Raw genomic sequence first — 14,582 nt, 5'->3', positions numbered from 1 at the left:
AAATGCAGAGAAACTAGAGATAGCAGGGAGTGGAGACAAAACCTAAATAATAATTCCTACAGCACAAAGATAAGAGAAGTTTTCAGTGTAGAGACAATTGACATGGAGGAAACCCAGGACCTCGTGCGTAGTAGGTCAGTGCTGTACCACTGAGCTTCCTCTCAGCCCATTATTGTTCTTGTGCAGCACTTTCTAAGTCTTTTTCTTGATGGGTCGTGCCACATATACCCAACCTTCATGCGGACAGATGGACAGACTCTTTCCTCTAGGAGACAGGGGCAACCTGGAAAGAGGGCCCATTTGGGTTGAAATGAGATGAGAAAGAAAATGGAAAAAGAGAAAGATCTTGGACTCTGACAGCTCACATCATGCAGCTCATGATGCTGCCTCGGACCGACCCTGCCATCAGCCTACATGTTCGCCTGCTGACTGGGCTTGAAAGTTAAAATTGGTTTCTTGTGGATGCTGGCCAATACCTTCCTTGCCATGGGAACAATTGCTTTTTGCTGTGTTTGCAAGATGTGAATTCATTCTTTTTTAATATCAGTAATATACAGTAAAGAGCTTAATCCAATTTGCAAAGAAATAGGATCAGATAAGCCTTGGAAACACAATGTGTCTTTTTGGCTCCAAGATGCTGGTGGTGGAGGAGAGAGAGTCTCGAGGAGGCATGGGAATACTCTCCCCCACCTCCCTCCCACATCTTCAGGACTGTGGCATAGAAATAATAGGACTGTGCAGGACTTGGAGTTCGGGGTGCCCTTGGGGTTCTCATTCCCATGATACAAGAAAAGTGGGACCTACCCAGTGAGGTGCCATATGAACATGCAAGTATTACTCATGGTGAAAATAAAGCTCCTGACCCTTTCTCAGGAGAGAACCTTCTTTGAAGTTGTTTGTGTAGAGAGTGTGCTGATCCACAAGCCTTGCCTCCCTATCCTGTGTGAATGGTGGTGATGTCTGCTGGATACGTAGCCTAGGTCAGAGGTACCATGTGCCTGGTCTGTGTGAAGGACCTTTCCTATGTGGCTCAGGGTCATGCTGGATTTCACGATTGTTTTGACATGGAAAAAAGGCTGAAGGGCACTAGAACTCCTTGCTGATGAACCTGCCACAGAGCAAAAGCTTGTCTGTTTCTCCTCTTGCAAGGAAATGTATCAGTTTCAGATTTGCTTTGACACCTTGATGGATGATGTAGTGAGCGCGTTGGTGGAAGTTTCCAGAAAGCTGTAACCATAGACAGATAGGTGGGAAGGCTAAACTCCCAACTAGTAGGGTTTCCACCAGGCTTTGGTGTAATTAAATCTGCACACATTTTTTGAACATTAGTTTTGTGTCAGGTACAGTGTGAGGCTTAGCCAGGACTCTAACTTTATCCTGCCCTTGAGGAACTTCCCATGTGGCTTAGTCTAATCTGCTAAGGAGGCTACAAGTGCTTTAGAGGAGAGGTAGCCAACCCAGGGTGGAAACTGAGGAAAGGCTTTCTGCAGATGCTGTGTGAGCAGAAGTTCAGAGGATTAGTTGCACAAAGTTATAGTGTTTAAAGGGTGAGAAGGACATTTTATGCAGAGGGAGGAGCAAGAATATTAAAGATGTAGAAACAAGGTAGCTTGCAAGAAATGAGGCCTGAGAAGAAGGTAGGAGCCAGATCATGGAAGGACAAACATGCTCTGCTAGAGAGCTAAGACTACAATCTGGAGGTGATGGGGACACCTCCCAGGGTATTCAGCTAGACTGTGACATTGCTGTTGTTTGGATCTTGAATCCGCCCCCAGGCCTGTGTGTTGAAGGCCCAGTACCCAGGGCCAGGGCACCACTGAGAGGTGGTGGGGTCCAATGGAGGAAGTTAGGTGACTGAGGGTGTGCCATGAAAGGGGACTCCAGTCCCATTCCCTCTCTCTTTCTCTCTCTCTGCTTCCCAGCTCCTGTGAGGTAAATCGAACCACGATTCCATGCACTGCTGCCATGAGGAACCGTGTCACCACAGGTCTAGAACAACAGGGCCCAGTGACCATGGACTGCAACTATGAGCCAAAATAAATCTTCCCCTCTTATAAGTTGATTATCTCAGGTATTTTATGACAGTGATGAAAAGCTGCCTAACACACATGTTGCTTAAAGTATGCTTTAGTAGATCAGAGTGGGATGGGAGTATCTAGAGGAAAGAATGATTCTTGAAGGCCAGGAGACTGGTTAAGAATCCAGGATGGTGAGCCAAAGGAAACCCAAGGGAGTCTTGAGTGTAAGTGGAATCTGACCAGGGGATTGTGCAGAGAGAGTTTTGGGGACATCGGCTGGAGAGTCCGGAAGGGAAATTTAACAAGGACTAAACATGTTGTCAGGGCCCCATTTGAAAGAGATGATAATTCCACAAATGGGCCGAGGAGGAGTTGAGCCTTACAGACTGCTCCTTCTTGGTAGAACTGGGAAGAAAGAAGACAGGATGAGGATTGTCCAGCTCTGGGAATGGGTGGGCGGGGCTTTCCCCAGTACAACAAAATCCTAACTAAAGAGAGGATGAAGTATTCTGAAATCTTCCTGTTGGTGGAGATGGGATCAGGGTGGGTCCTGGAGGAGGTGAATCAGCTGAGTCTGGAGGGGGGAGGCCTTCATTCACTATAGCAGGATGGGGCTGGAAAGGCAGGAACTGGGAGAGTCTGAATCTACCGTGACCTGCCCACCTGGTCACTGGGGAGGCATGCAAGAGGCAAGGGGTTTGGGGCTAACCACACTTGAGTTTCACTCTTTTCTTAAGCACTTCCTTGCTAATTGAACACTTAAATTCTCCAGGGCATTAGTGTGCTCATCTGTCAAATAAGACTGATAGCTACCTCCTTCACTCAGTTTTATAAGGCATAAGTGAAGTTATAACTTCAGCACAGAAGAGGTTTATTCATTCAACTGATTATTCTTAGCATCTACTGCAGTGGTGGTGAACCTATGGTACATGTGCCACAGCCAGCTGTTTGTTATCATGGAAAGCTCTAAAAGGTTCGCCATCCGTGATTTACTGTGTTCTTGGTACCAGGCAAAGTAATGTAGGTAAAATTGAGAACAGGACTAACACGTTCCTTACTGGAGCTTCAAATGCTCAGTAACCACCAGTAATGGTCAGTTCTCTTCTTTTTTATTCAAATCAATGGATATTTTGGAGTAAGTGCCACCACGTACAAAGTCATCTCTGGAAGAAGCCACTAATGCACTCGTTCCCATATCTGCTTCTCACCAGTAGCACCTGGGAGCAATTGTAGGTTTCAGATTCTGGGACCCCATCATTTGCATTCTGGATGGGGCCCTCCAGAGACTCCTCATTCATTGGAAGCTCCCAAGGTTGTTTGATGATGACCTTGGCAATCCCTGCCTTAGCATTCCAGGGGAACAAGATGACATTGGGCTTTGGCTAAAGACATTTCAATAGGACAGCGAGCGAACTGGGCCAGTATCAAGAATTGAGAGGAACAACAAGAAAATCTGTTAGCTGTGCTTTTGGGTGTCATCATTTCCTTGAGGGGAATTTCATGGTTATTTAATTAAAGTGTTCCTCTTTGATCAAAAGTGCTGCTTTGACTTCTCAAGTATGAAATACAAGACTTGTGAGAGTCAAGCAACTTGTTAAATGTAAACTATTTACCGACAGCCCTAAATAAAACAAAGTATAATAAACAATGAGCTTTAGACATTAAGTGTAAATGTTTGTGGAGAAACTAATTATCTCTCTTGTTATGAACATTAACCCACGGCCAGTTTTCAGCCTATGTTACTCTAATGATGCTCACCATTAGCCATCTCTGATGACAATAAAAACAAATGCAGGGAGGATTCTGTTCATTAATGCACACTGGGATCTGCACAATGTTGGCTTCCCTTCGCTGCCGTTCCAGACGCCCAAAGTCCTCCTTGTGTGGGGTGGAGGCAACTGAGGACTGCCCTTTTGAGAGTGAAATGTCTTGCACTTATAACAGAAGTGGAGGGCTTAGACGGCTCACTGAGATACATACACAATCCACAAGATTCTTCCCAGAGAGGAATCTAGGGAGAAAAGCAGAGGAATCCAAGTTCCATGCTAGAAATGGACTCGGGGGATTGTAGTGTGACTAGATAAGCCCAGGGAGAGATAAAAATAAAGACATTCGGATCTTGTCATCTCTATTTTTATTCATTCATTTTATTTCTTCTACTAATATGTAATGAATACCTACTAGATGCTGGGAACTGTTGTAGGCACTTGGGTTGTATCAGTGACCTAAAGACCCTCACTCTTAAGGAGCTTTCATTCCAGCGGGGGGTGACAAATAATACATCACAATTACATAACTAGGCAATCGTAAGGTTGTAAGTGAATGAAGAAAGCTAGAGAAGAGTCAGAGGAATTGGAAATGTATTGTGCAAGAGAGGAAAGGAGGGTGACATGAAAGCAAAGACCCAGGAAGATGACTTGGTCAGTGGCTCTCTGGGGGAAGAGCACCCAGCATGAAGCCAGGAAGGAGGGAGTGTGCTGACAAGCATCGCAGAAGCCTATGTGTGCACCATAGAGAGCTTGGGGAAAGGGAAATATCAGAGAGAAGGAACGTGTCGGACCACCCCAGGCCTTGTAGACTCTGTCAGAGACTTTGCCTTAATGCTGAGTGGGTGGGGATTGCTATGGTTTGACTATGTCCCCTGAAATTTTCTGTTGTAGTCACTATTTTCAAAAGAAATAGATTTAATGCAGGACACAGACATTTACAAGCGTAGCTGACAATATCCATCCATAGAGTCAAATGTAGAAGAGGGCAAGAGATCTGTCCTCACGCTAGAGATCTGAACAGTCCGGCCAAAGGCCTGGAGCCCAAGTCAGTGTTTGCATCAGAAGGCCCAGGAATCTGCCATGGAAGACTAAAGGGTTTGCACAGAAGCCCACAGGCCGGTGCTGGAGGCTGAAGTCCGTGTAGAAAACCAGAGAACCATGCCCAAGGCTAAGGCGAAGACCAGAGCTCCTCCCAAGAGAAGAGCAGCCCTCCTTGGTGAAGGTGAGAACTGAAGCCCATCTGGAGAGGGCCGCTGAAGATGCTCTGAAGCAAAGCAGCCAGAATGGACATCAGCAGCAATGAAGCTCTTCCAAGGGAAATCAGCATGAAATCCTTCCCTCCAGTTCTCCTTTGATACTGCTTAGACAGCACGCTTCCTTAAGTGAGTCTTCCACTCGCAGAGCTACACAGACTCAATTCAACTGGGCATTCCCTATTCAAGTTGACAATTAGTCAATTAACCACCACATTCATGTTGGAACGTTAGTCCCCAGTGGGACAGCTATGGGAGCTAGGGCCTAGGGGAAGGCGACTGGATCCTGGCGCAGCGTCTTCATGAATGGATTAGTGCCTTCATGGCAGAACTGGGTTCATCATTGTGAGAGGGGCTGTTACAAAGCAAACCTGCCCTCAAGGTTGGTCTACTTGCCCTTCTACTTCCCGCCCTGAACTGAAGCAGCATAAGACTCTCCTCAGACATGCCTGCAAGATCTTGGACTTTCCAGCCTCTAGGACCACCAGCCCAAACCAAGCTCTTTTCTTTATAATTACCAAGCTTCAGGTATTCTGTTATAGTGGCAGAAAGATAAGATCCATGGTTCTGTTTAGGGCAATGTGGTGTAGCTGACTTAAGTTTTAAATCCCTCTGTTATGATGGTGGGCCAAGGAGTCCTCTGGTAGGAATTCAGAAACATGAGTTTGGCACCTCAGACCAGTGCAGAGAGTGAACTGGTAGATCTGTTGTTGAGTGTGGCTCCAGCAAAATATCCTAGTGGATTGTACATGGCATAATTGGAATAATTGAGAAAGAAAATCTAAAATAAACTACTCCCATTCACAGTCCAATATTGGACCACACTCAGGAATGCCACGGGTGGACATGCGGCAGTTACAAACTAGAGCCGTGCTGGGTGATTCTGCAGGGACACTGCAGTGGAGTGGAAGAAGCTGGAATTTGGTGTTGGATGGTCTTGAGATTTAAGTGCTTTTGCTTGCCCTGGGTTTTGGAGGAAGTAGGTTGATCTTCCAGAACCTCCGTTTCTTCACCTGTAGTATGGTTTGGTGATGGAGTAAACCTTCTGCAGGGTTTAGTGAAGATTCAGTGAGATAGACATATACAACAGCAGACACCCAAACCCACAACTGTTAGTTGTCTTGTCTTCTTTTGAGGGTTGGATAAATAATCCTAACCTTCCCTGGTGGTGGGGAATGGAGAGAAGGCAGGGAAATTAGCTGTTCTGGTGCAGCCTCAGTCTCAGAGACCTTCATCTCCAGGAAATGTGCCACCCACAGGACCCTGGCTAGAGGCTAAGCTTGTGTCTGATGGGTGTGACCTTCTATTGGTGGGCCATGATCAGCCAGGCTTGGTGACCCATAAAACAGGGCAAGATAGAGGTAGGTAACCAGGGCTGGCAGAGCAGGGGCTTGTTATGTGGGTGTAGGAAGAACTGCATCAGGACTGATGTTGCCTTTTTGCTGGCTTATGGTTTAAAAAGCAGGGAGCCTGTACCTTGTACTCCTCTGACCCAGGAAGACCACTGATCTCTAAGACTCAGAGTTCTGCCTGTCTCATATGTTCCTGATTCCGGGGTCACTTTTGCATGTACCGATGGTTGGCTCAGAACCAAAAGAAGCTAAAGCAACTTTAAAACTCACTCTGAGTTGTCACTGTTGTTAGCCTCCCACCTGGCCCACCTCATTCCTCTCTTCCTCTTCCCTCGTACCCTTTCCATCAAACTCTTGTTTCTTTTTTCTTTTGCCATGGCCTGACCTCCCAGCCTCTTGAATATTCTGTGTCTGCCTCCTTCATCTGCTTTCCTGCATCTGTTTCAAGTCTGCCATGGAGAAAAATAGATCATCAGAGGAACCAACATGGACTAAAGCAGTAGCTTGTCTGAGGGTGGAAGAGGGCTCCTCAGGCCTGCTGAACACTACGGTGTGTGAGGTGTGCAAGCTCCTGTATCTGAAGGTTTCCTGGAGGTTGTGCCTCTCCCACAGGCCTGGCCATGGCGCCACAAGGCCTCAGGGGGACCTTCCCACCATCTTCTCTCCACAAACTGTCACTCACAGTTTTGCCTGTCTTATGCCGACTCATTTCAGTATCCAAATGAAAAGGTCCACATCTCTTGGACTCCTTCCTAGCTTTCAGACATTGTACTAACTGCTTCCACATCTATTAACTAGTGTAACTTGTTCAATTGAGATTTAATTCTGGAAGGCTGGCAGGATCTGTAGCTGCACATTTGAAAAGTATAAGCCTTAATATCATTCTAAAACATCTTCCATGGTTCTATGAAATAGTAGCAAACCAAATGCAGACTCTTTCTTTCTGATTTTATAATTTCTACAACTGCTATAGAAAATGGACCCCACAGTTGTGTATTCAAACATGTTTAGTTTTGTGAGGCACATTTTTCCATGGGCTAAGCACAAGACCAGGAACCTGGTCCACCCAACAGTCCTCTGTGGTACCCCAAAATGCTGAAGGGATTTCAGCAGGGGGCACCAAATGTGGCCTGGCTGGTGTCACTGACCTAAGTAATCTGGTGGCAGAGGACTGTGGGTAACATGGTCTAGTGGACCCCAAACAGCCATTGGCTCAGTTCTGCCATGGGCTGTTTAGAGTCTAGTGCCTCAGCTTCCTCATCTCAAGGGAAAGGAGTGGGTAAGAATGTCTTACCTTGCCTTAAGGAGCTATGGAATGATTAGGTAAGAAAGACAGAATAACAGCAAGTACTCCATAATTACAGCTCGGTGAGGGTATTAGAAACCCAGCCGACAGGCCTAATCAATTCACTAGAAGACACCATTAACACTTAGCTACAAGGCCACCGGTGAGAAAACAAGCTCGAGGTTTTTATTGTATTATATCTGAGCAGCTGATGTTCTTCCTGCTGGTAGGAGCCTGTGCCCAAGTTGTTTGGAATTACTTTGTCAAGCCTGGCTCTGGGGGGATGGGAGAGAAACCAGAGCTGGGAGCATTCTCTGCTACAAACAACCCTAAAATCCACCTTGAAAAATGGTACAAAGTTGCAACAGAGATGTGGTGGTTGACGATTGGCTCTGGCTTCCTCAGAAAAAACAATACAAAACAAAACAAACAAACAAACAAACAAATGAAGAAAGAGAAGCACTCTATCCTGGGAGGCTAAGGAGCAGAAACATTTCTTTATGAAGTGCTGTTCCCAGCAGATTGTCTCCCAGGGGATCCCACCACTGGGCACATACAGAAAGCGGGACATACAGAAAGTGCGCTGCTTGGTGTTGCTCCCCACCAGGGCCCAAGGACAGGGATCAGATGCAGAAATGCACTTAGGTACATGCTCCAGGCCGGATGCTGCACACTGGTCAGAGCACAGGACTGTGATGAGCCTGATTGCTTCAAGGAGGCCAGAGTCACGTTGCCGGGGCGTCAGAGCAACTTCAGTCTCTAGGGAGGAAGTGGACCAGGCCCGTGGAAGGTATCAGAAATGCCTTCGATATGCAGCTCCACAGCAGTAAGGACAAAGAAGAGACCAAGAGCCTCCAAAGCGGCCCATCCCGGGCCCTGCAGGCATCACGCTGGGGCTCAAGGGTCCAGGCCTGGTGTAGGAGAATTTGGTTCTGATCGCAGTGAAGCCTCCTGGGCAGGGCACAGCATGGGCTCATGTCCAGGCCCCGGTACATTTTGGGGACTTAAGAAAAGCAATGACCGGATGAGGGTTTGCATCTTCTTCCTTGGAAACAGAGTGGACAACAGAGATGACCTTGCACAGCAGAAGTGTGGGGCAGGGGAGGAAGAGCATTAGAACTACTAGGTGTTAATGAGCAGCTTGGCGATCTTTGGCTAAAGGTGCCCTGGGGCAGCTCCTTGGAGCAGGACTCCCGGAAGCTGTGGATTGAATGTGATTAAAGCAGTCAGCTCTGCTCGATCCCAAAGTAAGAAACAGATCCACACCGAGCAGTGCAAACTTACAGGGAAGAAGCTGAATCTCAGGAAATGTCTTCTCTGTCTTTTGTCACTCACTCTCCAAACATCTGTGCCTTCATCAATACAGGTGTCTCTGAGGACTTGTCACATCTGCACAGACGGCCTTCCTGGCTAAGATGCCCCGTGCCAACCAGGATGCTATGTCACTCAAGGCTTCCCAGGAAGAGCCTATTCAGAAGCCCTGGTGTTTAACAGGCAGGGACCAGTGTTAATAAAAGTTCTTTTTATTTAAAGGCCACAGAGAGAGAGAGAAAAAAAAGAGCCAATAAAGCCAAGCCCAGCTCTTAAAAAAAAAAAAAAGGTTGATAAAACCGACAAAAATTCAAGAAGTAGTTTATGGTGGCTCTAAAAGAAAGATGAGGAACCTTTCTCTTTTTTAAGGGCAGAATTAATTAATCCACTACCAGCTGAAGCTCTGAGTGGAACTCTAGCTCTGACTTTAAGGGGTGGTTAAATCCTCTGGGGCCTGGATAAGCTTGCATTGAAGTAACAGTGTTTAAAATAGTGAATTTAGATTATTCCATAGGACAGAATAGGGTCAAGAAATGGAGAAGAAAATCTAAATGACATGAGCACGAAGAGGAAGCGACTCAAGAACAGAAATGCAATTCCTGATGCTTTCCTTAGGATGAAGCTGATGATATCTGAAAAACCAGAGCAGTCCTTCCCCTTCTTCTGCCTCAGCTAGCCCTCACAGCGAGGTGCCTGGGCTGTCTCCACACCCCAGGATCAGCCTATTTTACATCCTGAGCAAGTGCGACATACAGAGGTTGTCAGTTCTCATGCTCCAACCAGTGGGCCAGAGGACCAGCCAAGGGCTCTTCTCCTGGCCCAACTTCCTCCCCTGGTATATTAATAGCCTTTCCCTTGCTTGGACAAAATAGTATCTGATGTATACAATTTAATGGAGGAAAGGTATACTTTGGCTCATGGTTTCAGAAGTTTCAGCCTGTGGTCAGCTGGATCCAAGGCAGAAACATCATGGCGGAAGGGTCTGGTGGAAGAAATCTGCTCATTTCATGGCACCAGGAAGCGGAGGACATGGAAGAACCAGAGAGGAAGGTGCTGGTGACCAGATACAGTCCTCAAGGTCGTGTCCACTGAGCCACTGTCTTCAACTAGGCCTCACTTTATATTTCCATCAGTTCCCATAATGGCATGAACTTATAATCTCATCAGTGAATCAGTTACCTCCTTCAGTTAGAGCCCTTATCATCCAACCATCTTCCAAAATTCCCATGTCTGAGCACAAAAGACATTCAGGGGGCATTTCAAATCTAACCCATAGCACCAGGTGACTTAGAGTGACACACCCTCTAGGCCCTGGGGTGGCCCGCTTTGGAGCCTCTTCCTTTCTTCCTGTTATCTAGAACTGCATGTTGAAGGCCTGATGCTGTCCATGGTATAGGTCACTTTCTCTCCTGAGCTGCCCTTGATCCCCAGGTTAGGGTCCCCTCAAATATGGGTAAACTTCCGGAAGTGGGTGCCCTGGTTGCCTGAGCCTTTGGTTGAAGTCTGAGTTCCTTGTTGCTGTGGCTGCCTCTGTTGGGACACACAGGACAGCCTCAAGTGCCTTGTGGATGTGCACTGTCCCATCTGGAGCTGGCCTTGGGTTTAGCTCTGTTTTGTCTTGTCCAGGCCTGGCTTCCTGATGGGCCCTCATCCCTGTTGTGGACAGTCTAGCTTGCTTCCCGCCTGGTGCATTCCACAGGCAACCTGGAGCAGCAGGGGGAACACAAGGAAAGATCTGGGCCGAAAAGAACACAAACTTTTCAGATGCACTGGAGCCTGTGCAATGAATAGAGACAAGTCTAGACCTCAGATTTAGGTGAGTTTAGGATCATTGTATTATTCATTTAATAAAATATTTTTAAGACCTTATTGTGTATCAGGCACTTTTCTGGATGCTAGGGTTATAGTAGTAAACATAAAACTTGTTCTTATGGCCATTGTGAGTTAGCAGGGAAGATATACTTGCCTAGCATACACAAGGCCTCGGGTTCAATCCCCAGCCCTGGGGGGAAAAACAGGCAATATGGGGTAACTGTTGTGATTTTAGATAAAGTGAGGGGAGGCCTACCTGAAAAGACAACATTGCATAAAGACCTGGGGGCTGGAACAGAGAACACAAAGGTGGAGCTAAGAAGGAGAGTGACTCAGAGCCTGTAGGTAGACAAAGGCCTCTGGACAGGAGGAGATGAAATGGGAGTGTCTTAGACAGCTCAGTCAACCATAACAAAACATGGACAGGGTGGCTTGAGCAGCAGACATTTATGAGGCTGGAAGTCCAAGATCAGGGTTCCAGCACTGTCTGGTTCTGGCTGGTATTCTTCCTGGCTTGCAGTCAACTCCCTTCTCCCTGTGTCCTCACACAGCAGAGGGAAAGCTCTGGGGTCTTTTCCTCTCCTTGTAAGTGCACTAATCCCCTCCCAAGGGCCCCATGCCTATGACCTCACCTAACCCTACTCACCTCCCAAAGGTTCCACTTCCTGATAGCATCACTTTGGGGTTAGGGGTTCAACAAATGACTTTTGAAAACATTCAGACCATAGCAAGGAGCTATGCAAAGCCTTCAACACTAAGAAACTTATTTCTAAAGTATTATACTGTTCATTAAATCAATAATGTCTTGCCTCAGTTTTTCTAAATCCGAATCCTGGGCTATTTCTGCAGAGCTCTTTAGGGAATCAAATTGAGTCTTGCTTAAGAAAACTTGGGCTCCTCTGGGTGCTTCTTTGGTAGTTCATGCGCCTCTTTGTTTCCTTCATTCAACAGAGAGAGGTGATTTTCAGCTTATAAAGTTCAATGATGTCAACCTGAAAGTTTTCCTTTGGCCCTACTTAAGCGATTTTTAAGAAGCCAGCAGTGGTTCACATGAAAAGATGTTTGGTTACCCCTTTGACTATAGATTAGACCAAGAGGCTGGGGCTTCAGACAAGTTAATCTTAACCTAGGCCTGCACGGATGAACTGTTTGGCATCTGAGATCACAGATAAGCACATTTTCCATTCTAACCTTTGCTGTATTAAGCCTCACAGGGAAAATTTTCTAAAGGTTCAGAAAAAACAAAGAAAAAACAACAAAAAACCCCACTCCAAACTGTGAGCTGCATAAGCCAGTCTTGTCTATTTTTTTCCCTCATTTTTTAACGTTTGATAATGAAACCATGTTCGAGGCTCCGCTGATTCATCTGGAAGCCTGATCAAGGAACTGAATTACATTCACTTCTTTTGTTTTGTTTTGTTTTGGTATCAGGGATCGAACTCAGGACCGTGTACTTGCGAGGCAGGTGCAGTGCCTCTGGGCTACATCCCTGGCTCCTAAGTTTACTTTTTAAAGTAGGAGATGAACCTTTCTTCTGGACTAATGGCTGCCTTCTGTGGTGATTCGGGATGATGGCCCTAGTGCTACTGACACACAGTGACCCATCCACACGCAGGGCAGAGCGCTGGTGTGAACGAACGTCTTTCACTCTACCCTCGCACTGTCTTCTCTCTATCCCAGGCCCCTTGCTGCAGAGACTGAGTAACAGTGAATGCAATCCTGTAGGCTCCTGGATTTCGGAAGCAGCCCGTGGAACATCTCACCTGAGCTTGCCCAGCTGATCTCTTTGTGGCCAGGATCCAACACAAGCCTCTCTTGACTTGCAAGGGGAGTGAATAGCAGAATCCTGCAGTCACCAGCTGGCGGTTCACTGGAAAATGCTGCTGAGTCCTGCAAGGAATTGTGTGGTGAAGACGGTTTGTTGTCTACATAGCAGCTACTCTCACCTTCTTTCTTATGAAGAGATCCTCTATTCTGCTAGAGGAAGCAATATGCTTGGCTAAAAACTACCTTGCCTAGTTGCAGCTCAGGTTGAGTGGAAACTCACTGGGGACTTCTGGTAAGATGTTGCGTTCTTATTATGGGCAATATCTTTTCCTCCTTTTGTTCTTTCACTCTTTCTTATAGCTCCAACGAGATAGCTGGAGCTTTAGCAGCTCTTTGGTGAAAACGAGGTGCCACACTCCTCCTGAAATGAACTTTGCCTCCATGAAGTCCTCCAGCCAGGAATGCTCGAAACATCAGCTCCTCCTGCTCATACCCAGCTTCCCTCTTACAGGGCTGCATATGTTCACTTGTGGAATTCGGGTTGAAAACAACCCAAATTGCTGCAGCGGTTGAAGAATAAAAGTCTGAAGTAGAGAACAGATCTGTCCCTGGAGGAAGGAGCGGGGAGAAGGCAGCAGCTGCAGCACAAGATGAAAGAGGAGCCAGGAGACACAGGTTTTTAGAGGATGAAAAGATCCTTGAGAATCTGCCTTCTCTGCTCCCTGGTGCCCAGCACTGGCCCATACACCAGGCCCCTTTCTCCTCGTAAGTCCCAGGTGCCTTAGACAAAGCTCAGAATGCAAGAGAAAATAAACCAGGCATTTGATCTGCTGCATGGATGGTATTATTTCCTAGGATAAGGACTTATTACCTCAATGCATTTTAAAAAGATGGGAGCAGTGAGCCTCTCTGCCCAACTATGGTTTCAAGCCCACTAACTGGACTCCCCGCAGCCAAGGGGCTCCTTCCCACATGAGGTTGGTGCTGTGTTGCGGTCTGGTACCTCTGCAGTTACACACCCGTGTGGAGAAGAGAACGAGTTTGAATGTCAGGGTAGTGTGGGCCCAGAACTGGAACTGCACATTTGGTTTTTCTATTTTTGCATGGTTACATTTTCAAGGGTTATAGAAATAGCTACATAATATTTTGCTATTGCCTCTTGGCCTCAAAGTCTAAAATATTTGATACCTATTTCTTTTTTATTTTTATTTTAAATTAATTTTTATTACTTATTTGTTTATGTATTTATTTTGATTTTTGGAGACAAGGTCTCATTAAGATTGAATTCGAGAACTTCCTGCCTCAGCCTCCTGAGTGCTGGGATTACAGGTGTGTGCCACCACATCCATCTCAGATATCGGTCCCTGTAAGCAAACCCTTGCTCACCCTGGACTTTAGACCTTTTGAGACTCATTTTACAAATTCTGTTCTAAAGTATGTAGTAAAAATGGAAGCCAACATCTGGCCAGACCCCAAGAAAAACATAAAGGCCATTCAGAGATGATTCACGCCTGGTTCTGACAAGTATTTCTCATTTAATGGTGCTGTTGGGCATCATACACGCACACGGAAAATTGTGCATTGGGTTGAATTTTTCTATATTGTGCCAAGTCCCCATTTGGTCTCCAGAGCCCTGAGGCAACAAGACTTGGTCGCATTTGCTTCTGGCTGCAAACTGAGAAGTCCCAGTCTGCATAGCTCCGTGTGTCACCAGCCTATGAGTGTGGCTTTTAAATACAGAAAGGGTGACAGCCATCAGCCTGTTGCAATGGGGTTCTGTGGCTTGAAAGAGACCTCTGCATTGAGCGTTCATTGAGGTAATTGGAACGTGGGTTCGTCACATCCCTTTCAGCGCTGACACTGGAATGGTATGAATTCATCCATCACTGTGTCATCCTAGGGAAATGGTTTCCAGTGGTCAGCTTGTCATAGTTAATTAGTCTTCTGATGTATGAATAGTCAGAAGTAAAGCGGCTTTGAGGTTTAGCAGTGAACTCCAGCAGTATCTGATCTTC

The 14,582-nt window shown here is 46.4% G+C and overlaps 1 protein-coding gene across 9 annotated transcripts in view; it reads left to right on the top strand.

Annotated features, from left to right (window-relative positions):
• The first annotated feature begins 11,812 nt into the window (after positions 1-11,812).
• The window catches only part of LOC106008094 (uncharacterized), a 120,188-nt gene continuing 117,418 nt past the window's right edge, over positions 11,813-14,582 (top strand). For 3 of the 9 annotated variants that reach the window (XM_087205786.1, XM_087205784.1, XM_087205788.1), the window contains exons 1-2: positions 11,834-12,859; positions 13,079-13,332. The gene's annotated coding sequence lies outside the window, so the exon portion shown is untranslated. Of the gene's footprint in view, positions 12,860-13,078; positions 13,333-14,582 lie in introns of all 9 variants that reach the window. The other 6 variants (XM_087205785.1, XM_087205789.1, XR_015449073.1 and 3 more) reach the window with 5 other exon arrangements.

The sequence above is a fragment of the Heterocephalus glaber genome, unplaced genomic scaffold, assembly GCF_053883595.1.
Source record: "Heterocephalus glaber isolate CG9 unplaced genomic scaffold, H.glaber_assembly_v1.0 deba00000613, whole genome shotgun sequence".
Classification (NCBI taxonomy): domain Eukaryota; kingdom Metazoa; phylum Chordata; class Mammalia; order Rodentia; family Bathyergidae; genus Heterocephalus; species Heterocephalus glaber.
This window is presented reverse-complemented; position numbering and strand designations above follow the sequence as displayed.